Source organism: Thamnophis elegans, chromosome 9 (genome assembly GCF_009769535.1).
Source record: "Thamnophis elegans isolate rThaEle1 chromosome 9, rThaEle1.pri, whole genome shotgun sequence".
Classification (NCBI taxonomy): Eukaryota; Metazoa; Chordata; class Lepidosauria; order Squamata; family Colubridae; genus Thamnophis; species Thamnophis elegans.
This window is the reverse complement of record NC_045549.1, coordinates 72,290,261-72,300,452: the sequence shown is the minus strand read 5'-3', so window position 1 is coordinate 72,300,452 and position 10,192 is coordinate 72,290,261.

Below are 10,192 nucleotides of genomic sequence, written 5' to 3'. Positions count from 1 at the left end.
CTCTGATTAGGGGACTGGAGGCTGAAAGATATGAAAATGGTTGCAGGAACTGGGTATGCCTGATGAAAGGAAGGACTAGTGGGACATGATAGCAGTCTTCCCATATCTCATGGGCTGCCACAAAGAAGAGGCATTCAAGCTATTCTCCAAAGCATCTGAAGGCAGGACAAGAAGTAATGGGTGGAAACTAATCAAGGAGAGAAGCAACTTAGAACTAAGGAGAAATTTCCAACAGTTTAAAACAATTACAGTATTTTACGGAGTATAAGACACACTTTTTTCCTACAAAAAAGAGGCTGAAAATCTGGGTGTGTCTTATACACTGAATACAGCATTTTTTGCCTCCCGAACCCCGCCCCCTTCACCAAAATGGCCATCCAGAGCCCGTAGAGGGTTTTCAGAGAGCTCCTGGGGGCTGGGGAGGGCAGAAACAAGTGAAAAATGGGCTGTTTTTTGCTCAATTTTGCCCCTCCTGTCCCCAGGAGTACTCTATAAGCCTCCTAAAGGCCATGCATGTAATTTGTGTGACAAAAAATGGGCCCGTTTTCACAAGAAATGGGCCATTTTTTGCTCATTTTTCAGGGGGGGGGGCAGGAGCACTCTGCAAGCCCCCTAAAGGCTATTCATGCCCTTTTTTTGGGGGGGGGGGAAACGGGCATTTTTGGGAGGTCCTCAGAGTGCGAAACTTTTTTTTTATTTGCTCTTCAAAACCTTGGTGCGTCTATACTCTGAAAAATACAGTAATCAGTGGAAATATTTGCCTACAGAAGTTTTGGATGCTCCAACACTGGCAGTTTTTAAGAAGATGTTGGATAACCATTTGTCTGAAATGGCATAGTGTTTCCTGCCTAGGAAGGGGGTTGGACTAGAAGACCTCCAAGGTACCTTCCAACTCTATTATTCTATTCTTTTTGTTTTGTTTTGTTTGTTTTGTTTTGTTCTGTTCTGTTCTGTTCTGTTCCAGTTCCATTCCCATTCCCATTCCCATTCCATTCCATTCCATTCTCTTCTCCTATCCACATTCCTCTATTCTATTCTATTCTATTCTATTCTATTCTATTCTATTCTATTCCACTCCACTCCACCTCACCCCACTCCACTCTACTCTATTCCTCATTCCATTATTCATTATTATTATTATTATTATACAGTGAAAACAATTAATCAGTGGAACAACTTGCCACCAGAAGTTGTGAATGCTCCAACACTGAAGTTTAAAGAAAATGTTGGATATCTATTGTTTGTAATGGTTTAGGGTTTCCTGCCTAAGCAGGGGGTTGGGCTAGAAGACCTCCAAGGGCCCTTCCAACTCTGTGATTCTATTCTAAAATCTTCAGTACAGTTCTTCTATTTCTATACATTTCATCTCCTTTTAGCATTGGTTAAATGATTGGTTTAGGAACCATATTTGAAACTTAAATTTGAGTGGCATTAACGAGGTTTATTACTGCCAAAAAAAAAAAAAAAAATGCCTGACCCTATAACAGCTTTATGTTTCTGCTAGTAGAAAGGTCAAAGTATAAGATATGACTTATATATCTGTCATTGAATCCACATATTTCAATGCCAATTTTTTATTGTGCTTTTGTCTTTGGCTAAATATTGGTCTCAGGAGTCTCAGGAGTTTTCGTGCAGTTCAAAAGAAGAAGAAGAAGAAGAAGATAATGGATAGCACTCATTTGAAATCACAATGCTTTCATTAAAAGCATTCAGCACCAGATGGATCATAGCTATCGGTTCCTTTCTATTCTTTTGTGGTGAATAGCTTGGGAAACCACAATAGTGACAGAGAGTAATTTTCAAACAAGGTAAATGCACAGAAGCTTGGAAGGTTAGGGAACACACAGAGTTTTATTTTCTTTCTCATCCCTTCTCTTCCCTCCATCCCCCTTGTGAACGGAGGTTTATATATTCTCTCTCTGGAACGTTTGCATCTAGCAAAAACCATCCAGAAAATATTCACTTGGCTGTACTGAGTTTTTGACTGGCTCCTTTAAAAGATTTAATGAGACTGGTCTCATTCAAGACAATGATGAATCTGCCTACAGACAGGAGGTTGAACAACTAGGTTTGTGGTCCCGACCAGAATAATCTTGAACTAATACACTCAAAACTGTAGAAATGGTGGTAGATTTTAGGAGAAACCCTCCTATTCTACCACCTCTTTCAATACTGGACAACACAGTTGTCCAGATAGCTTATGATTAAGATCAGGAATGATTTAAACTGTTTAAAAGTTAACTTAGCAAGGAGGAGCTAAGTTCAATGTAAAGATGTTATCAATTTTTTTTATTCTTTTTTTCTAATATATTTTAGACTGTTTTTGTTTAAAAATCTATACCGTGTATGGGTGCTGGGAAGTCGGGGGGAGGGAAGGCTGGGGAGAGGGGGTTGGGGGGACGGGGGGAGGGAGGGATATATCAGGTTTGACGAGATGTGTTAGATTTTAATGTAATTTGACTCCACATGTATACTGTCTTCTCTTATATTTTCATTACTATTATTATTATTATTATTATTATTATTATTATTATTATTGTACAATTGTATCACAGCGGCCAGTTGTTTTCACCGGATTTGGCATTGGTTACTAGTCGGGCCCCACCCAGGGGCCTAGGACGGTCGTAACGTATTTTCGTAATATGCGTGCAGATCCAAGCAGTGCGGCTTTTTGCATTTGACTGATGGTGATTTTGTCAATTTTTAACTGTTTTAAATGTAATTCCAGTGCTTTTGGTATAGCACCCAGGTGTGCCAATTACCACTGGAATTACCACTGCTGGTTTGTGCCATAGTCGTTGAATTTCTATTTTTAAGTCCTGGTATTTTGCGATTTTTTCATGTTCCTTCTCGGCGACCCTGCTATCACAGGGTATTGCGATTGTCTATGATTGTGACCTTGTTTTTCTCAACCAGTGTGATGTCTGGTGTATTATGCGCCAGTATTTTGTCTGTTTGTATACGGAAATCCCACAAGATCTTGACCATCTGATTTTCGGTGACTTTTTCAGGCTGATGTTCCCACCAGTTTGTTGCTGTTTTAATATTATAATTTTGCACAAATTCAATGGATCATTTGTGCTACTGAATTGTGCCGCAATTTATAATCAGTTCTGCGTGATTATTATATTACAATTGTATCACAGCGGCCAGGTGTTTCGCCGGATTTGGCATTGGTTACTAGTCGGGCCCCACCCAGGGGCCTAGGACGTCGTAAACGTATTTCGTAATATGCGTGCAGATCCAAGCAGTGCGGCTTTTGCATTTGACTGATGGTGATTTTGTCAATTTTTTAACTGTTTTAAATGTAATTCCAGTGCTTTTGGAAATAGCACCCAGTGTGCCAATTACCACTGGAATTACCACTGCTGGTTTGTGCCATAGTCGTGAATTTCGATTTTTTAAGTCCTGGTATCTTGCGATTTTTTTCATGTTCCTTCTCGGCGACCCTGCTATCACCTGGTATTGCGATTGTCTATGATTGTGACCTTATTTTTCTCAACCAGTGTGATGTCTGGTGTATTATGCGCCAGTATTTTGTCGGTTTGTATACGGAAATCCCACAAGATCTTGACCATCTGATTTTCTGTGACTTTTTCAGGCTGATGTTCCCACCAGTTTGTTGCTGTTTTAATATTATAATTTTTGCACAAATTCCAATGGATCATTTGTGCTACTGAATTGTGCCGCAATTTATAATCAGTCTGCGCGATTTTTTTTTACAGCAGCTGAGTATGTGATCAACAGTTTCATCAGCTTCTTTGCAAAGTCTGCATTTGGCATCATCAGAGGATTTTTTCGATTTTGGCCTTAATGGCATTTGTGCGGATAGCTTGTTCTTGCGCAGCCAGGATTAGTGACTCTGTTTCTTCTTTAATGTACTGTTTTTAACCATAACCAAGTTTGTTCACTGTCCACTTTATCTTTTATTTTTTCCAGAAATTGACCATGCAGTGCTTTGTTCTGCCAACTCTCCATTCTGATTTTATCACATCTTTTCTGTATTCTTGTTTTGTCTGTTGGGCCTTCAGTAGATTTTTGTTCTTTACTTCGATTAATAGATGTTCTTGACTTTCTTTTAAATAATCAGCCAGTGCATGTTTTTCCTCTTCAACTGTTTGCTTCACTTGTAATAATCCTCTGCCACCTGATTTTCGGGGCAGATATAGTCTATCAGTATCACCACGTGGATGTAAACTGTAGTGCATTGTCATTAGTTTCCTGGTTTTTCGGTTCCAAAAGGTCCAAATCAGCTTGTGTCCAGTTAACTATGCCAGCTGTGTATCTTATAACTGGTATTGCCCAGGTATTTATGGCCTTGATTGTATTTCCACCATTCAATTTAGATTTCAAAATTTTCCTAACTCTGTTGGTGTACTCTCGCCTGACAATAGTTTTTATTTCTCCATGCTTGATGTTATCCAACTGCAGAATGCCTAAGTATTTGTAGGCTTCATTTTCTTTGCATTTAATTAGTTGGCCATGGGCATTTCAATTCCCTCAGATGCAGTGATTTTTGCCCCTTTTTATGGATTACAGTGGCGCATTTTTCCATGCCAAACTGCATTGAAATATCGGTTGCTGAATACTCGGACTGTATTTGTCAATGATTGGATTTCTATTTCTGACTTTCCATAGAGTTTCAAATCATCCATATATAGTAAATGCGAAATTTTTTCAGCTTTTTTGGCTGTTTGGTAGCCTAATTTCATTTTTTTTAAGATTACTGATAGTGGGATCATTGCGATGATGAAGAGAAGAGGTGAAAGTGAATCACCCTGGAAAATTCCTCGCTTGATATTAACCATTCCGTAGCTCTCATTCCCTACTGCCAACTCAGTTCTCCATTGTTTCATTGCCTTTTCAGTAAAGGATGTAATATTTTTGCTAATGCCAGTTGTTTCTAAGCATTTTATGATCCAACTATGTGGCAGTGAGTCAAATGCCTTTTTGTAATCAATCCAGACCATATTCAAGTTCGTTTTTCTGTTCTTACAATTTTCTAATATCATTTTATCAATTAGAAGCTGATCTTTTGTGCCCCTGCTCCTTCTTTTGTTGCCTTTTTGCCTCTACTGGCAAGATGTTGTTTGTTTCCAAATAATCCATCATGTTATCTGCAATAATGCCTGTGAGTAATTTGAAGGTTGTTGGCAAGCATGTTATTGGTCTATAGTTTTCAGGTGTTGTTCCTTTAGTTGGATCTTTCTGAATCAAGTATGTTTTTCCAGTTGTCAACCATTCATCAATTTGGCCCTTTTGTAAAATTTCATTCAGTTGCCTGGCCAATATTGCATGTAAACTGGTCAGATATTTGAGCCAGAAACCATGTAATTGGTCTTTTCCAGGTGATGTCCAATTCTTTACCTTTTTAACTCGATTTTTTGATCATCTCAGTTGTTATTCTAATACTTGCATTTGTTTGTTGCCAATGCTTTTCTCAAAGTCATGTATCCACTTTGCTTCCTTGTTGTAGTCCTTTGCATTTTCCCACAATTCTTTCCAGAATTCAACTGTGGCCTGCTTTTCTGGTTTTTCACTTTTGGTGTCACCATTCACATTAAGACTTTGATAAAAACACCGTTGGTCTGATCGAAATTGCTGATTTTGTTTATATTGGATGATTCGTGCCTCATATCTTTCAATTTTTCTAGCTGTTGCTGTTATCTGCTGTTTTACAATCTCTACAGCTTCATTGATGTTTCTTGTATCCAATCTATATCTTCTGATTAGCCGATCTATGATTTTGTTGTTTTTAAGCCGTTGCTCATGCATGTTCTTTAAGTTACTAGCATCTGCCCTTAATTTTTTGATTTTTTGTTCTAAACGGATTTTCCACTTTGGCTTTGATGCTTTTTCTGTTGTGTGACTAGGTACTTTAATTTTAATGCCTAGTTCATTAGTGACTATTACAGCTGCGCTGTACATTAACTGGTTTGTTTCCAAGATGGATCCCGGTTCAATTGTTGAAAACACTGCATTAACCATTTTTCATGATAGGAGCCAAAATTTTCTTAGGCACAGTTTTTAGTGATGGTAAACGTTGCCTTTCCTCATTAAGTAGAAAATGCTCCATGATCTTATCCTTCAATTCTTTTTGTTTTTGAGTTAGTTCATCAGTTGGTTCAATGATAACTGGTTCTAGTGGTGGTGATGTTATTATTATATTATTATATTATATTATTATTATTATTTCTTTAAAACTAGGATATGATAAGTATATTGATATGAAGCAGAAATACACCAATGAGAGGAGGAGTGGGAAACAGAAGGGAGAAGAAAGATGGGAAGAGAGGGATAGGAGAGAGGGTAAGGGGGGAAGATGAGGAGGATGAGGATAAGGAGGAGTGGAATGTAGAGAGAGGAGAAGGAGAAAGGAAGGGGAAGTAGAGTAGGAAAGGATGATGGAGGGAAGATAGGAAGTTGGCGAGAGGTAGAAGAAAGAGGTGTATGGAGAGCAGAAGAGCTATAATGGGTTTTTATTTTTCTGGGCATTGTTGACAAGAGGAACTGATGTAATTATTATTTAATACTATATGATACTGGCTATGTATAATATACATGTGATTGTTATGTTATGAAAATGGAAATAAAAAAATATTTCAAAAAAATAATCTTGAACTAAATACACTCAAAACTGTAGAAATGGTGGTAGATTTTAGGAGAAACCCTCCTATTCTACCACTTCTTTCAATACTGGACAACACAGTATCAACAGTGGAGACCTTCAAATTTCTAGGTTCTATCATATCTCAAGACTTAAAATGGAGACCTAACATCAAAACATCATGAAAAAGCACAACAAGAATGTTCTTTCTGCACCAACTCAGGATGTTCAAATTGTCCAAAGAGCTGCTGATTCAGTTCTACAGAGGAATGATTGAGTCTGTCATCTGCACCTCCATAACTGTCTGGTTCGGTTCTGCAACCCAACAAGACAGAACACAAACTTCAGAGGATCATCAGAACTGCAGGGAAAAAAAACTGTCAGGCCTGCAATTATATTCCTTTTAGAATTTTGGCCTGCCACACTTTCTCTTTTTCATCATGCTGTTTCATTGGCATAGTTGATGGGAGGGGGGAATAGACAGGAGTAGGATTGTGGAATGTATTGTTTTCATTCTTTACTAGAAGCCAAGGTCATCTTTGTCTCCGTACTTTGACACCTGACCGGAAGCAGCTGGGTGGAGACGCCAGCGTGGAAGTAGAAGATTGGACCATGTGATGGATTTGTGGGTGTGTGGGGACAAGATCATGAACTTTTAGCTGGGTGGAATTCTGATGTCATTTCCAGAATTGGGATTAACACAGATGTGCCAAGATGTCTGCTTTAGTAAATTGGAACTTTAAGGATCGTTTTGCCTTGGACTCTGATTTAATTCTACATGATACTTGGAACGCTGACAAAAAACAACAATTGCTGCCAACCTTCCATGGAGGACCTGTATTACTGTGAAAATATCCCTCACATCCTGGACATCAATTGTTTCAACTTCCACCCTCCAAAATGATACTATAGGGCACTGCACACCAGAACAACTAAACACAAGGACAGTTTTCCTCCCATGCCATCACTCTGCTGAGCAACTAATTCCCACAACAGTGTCAACTATTTACTAAGACTGTATTACTATTATTCTTCTCATCCTTCTATTACCTATTACCTATCTCCTCCCACTTATGACTATAACCATGTTACTCGTATCTTTAATATATATATTGATTTATTTGATTCCTGGTATGATTTGATGCTTATTCAGTAACCTTATGACTATCACTAAGTATTGTATCTTATGATTCTTGATGGATGTATTTTATTTTTCTTTTCGTACACTGAGAGCTTATGCACCAAAGAGAAATCCCTTGTGTGTCCAACCACACTTGGCCAATAAAGAATTCTATTCTAATTCTAAATTCTAAAACGGAGTCTTCCCAAGATGTTCGATCGTAACGAATTGGCCACTGCCAAAAATCAAATACCAATAACTCTCCAAATGAAATGTGAATGTTTAGTGCCCTACAAATTGCCATGATGATTCCGAGGGATGCTTAAAGTACAAGATTAGATTTCCATGTTTGGCATGAGCCGATAAACTATTTGGCATAGATATTTTGCCTGACAGTTATTAAAACAGTTTGTACCCATTCGGCTGTCTGAAAACTTCAGTAATTAAATGTTGCTCTAACGAAATAATAACAACAACAAGACGAAAAAGAATAAGTGGTGTTTTTTTTTTAGCACAGACATAGAAGTGGGATTGAGCCTAGAGACATGGGCTAGGGCAAACCATAAATGGTCATAGAATTGAAATGGCAAATGGTGGAACCATCAGGACAAAGGATAACACCAAGCATGAGCAAATTAAAATTTGATTAGTAAAGAATACAACCAAAGAGTTGGAAAAGTGCTAAAGATAACATTGAATGACAGTTCCGCCTTAGATATTAAAGCTAGCTGGTTGGTCAATCACCAGGTGATTCTAGGTTCTAGACCTGCCTTGGGCATGAAAACCAGATTGCTAACTTTGGGCCAATTGCCAGGAGACTGTGAGTTCTAGTCCTGCCTAAGGCATGAAAACTAGCTGGGTGACTTTGGGCAAAGCACCATGAGAAAGAGTGAGTTCTAATCCTGCCTTAAGCATGTAGGCCATCCGGTTCACTTTGGGCCAATCTCTTTCTCTCTCTCCCTCACTATCTATCTCTTCCTCCTTCTCTCTTTCTCTCTCTCCCCTATCCCCTTGCTCACTCCCTCGCTCCCTCCTTCTCTGTCCCTCCCTCCTTCTATTTCTCTCTATCTATCTATATATCACCATCTCCATCTCCATCTCTATCATCTCTATCATCTCTATCTCTATCTCTATCTCTATCTCTATCTCTATCTCTATCTCTATCTCTATCTCTATCTCTATCTCTATCTCTATCTCTATCTCTATCATTATCACTATCACTATCACTATCACTATCACTATCACTATAACTATCTCTATCTATCTGCCTACCTACCTACCTCTTCATCCACCCACCCACCCTTCATCTATCTACCTAGCTGTCTGCCTGCCTCTCTGTCTCTCTGTCCCTATCTTTCTTCCTATCCATCCTATCTATCTATGCTGTCTCTGTCTCTGTCTCTGTCCCTCCCTCCCTCCCTCCCTCCCTCCTCCTCTTCCTCCTCCTTCTTGTTATTGACATATTTGGAAGGCAGCGTTGAGGAAAAGATCTTTTCTTGTTTCTTGGGGTCTATAGAGAGGATTCTCTCTCAGATCTATTGAATCACTCTCCTAACCAATTTTGTTGTATTTAAGTACAATGACAATAAATATTATACTTATATTCCCTCCCTCCCTCCCTCCCTCCCTCCCTCCCTCCCTCTCTCTCTCTCTCTCTCTCTCTTAGCGCATTCAATCTCACAGGGTGGCTGTTGTGGGGGAAAATAAGAGGAGGAAGGTATTTGGATGCGTCCACCACCTTGAGTTCTTTGCAAAAACAATAAAGGTAGGAGACCAATAATGAATGCGTAACTAAAAACCCGTAGCGGTTGCATCAACCAAGACAATCGTCTGCATGGCTCACAGGAGGACCAACCCTGATGGACAGTGGTCACAGTAAACAAAGGGCAAAGATGATCTTCCTTTGGAGAACATCTACTCTTTGCCCCGAAGCCCTCTTGACGTCAAGAAGAATCAGAGAGAAGATGATCCCTTATCACTGCAGGAGTGGAAAAACCCAACACGGAGAAAGAACAAAGAGTTGGATCAAGATCAAAGCAAAAATGGAGCTACTTTTCTGAAAAGGTAGCAACCCTTACAAATGTGGGAAGTCAACACCCATCCTCCTAGTAGAATGAAATATTTAGAGCACATATTTAGTTTTACCTATACTGATAGCAAGCAAGGATTGTATCTGCCAAATACTGGAAAAAAATGAAACACTCTGGCAGACGAGGAAGTAATTTGGAAATTTTAGAATGTGCTGAAGTGGATAGGTTAACTTTTAAAAATTAAGGATAAAGAAGATTCAGAATATTACCTGACATGGAACAGTTTCTATGAGTGGCTAGAGACAATGGGTAGGAATGAGATGAAAACAGACTACGGATGTCTGAACTAATATAGAGATGGTTTTCAACTATAAGTATGATAATCTATAAAATGCAAATAAGGCCAAGAAAACCCAGTTTAAACTATTTGATTAT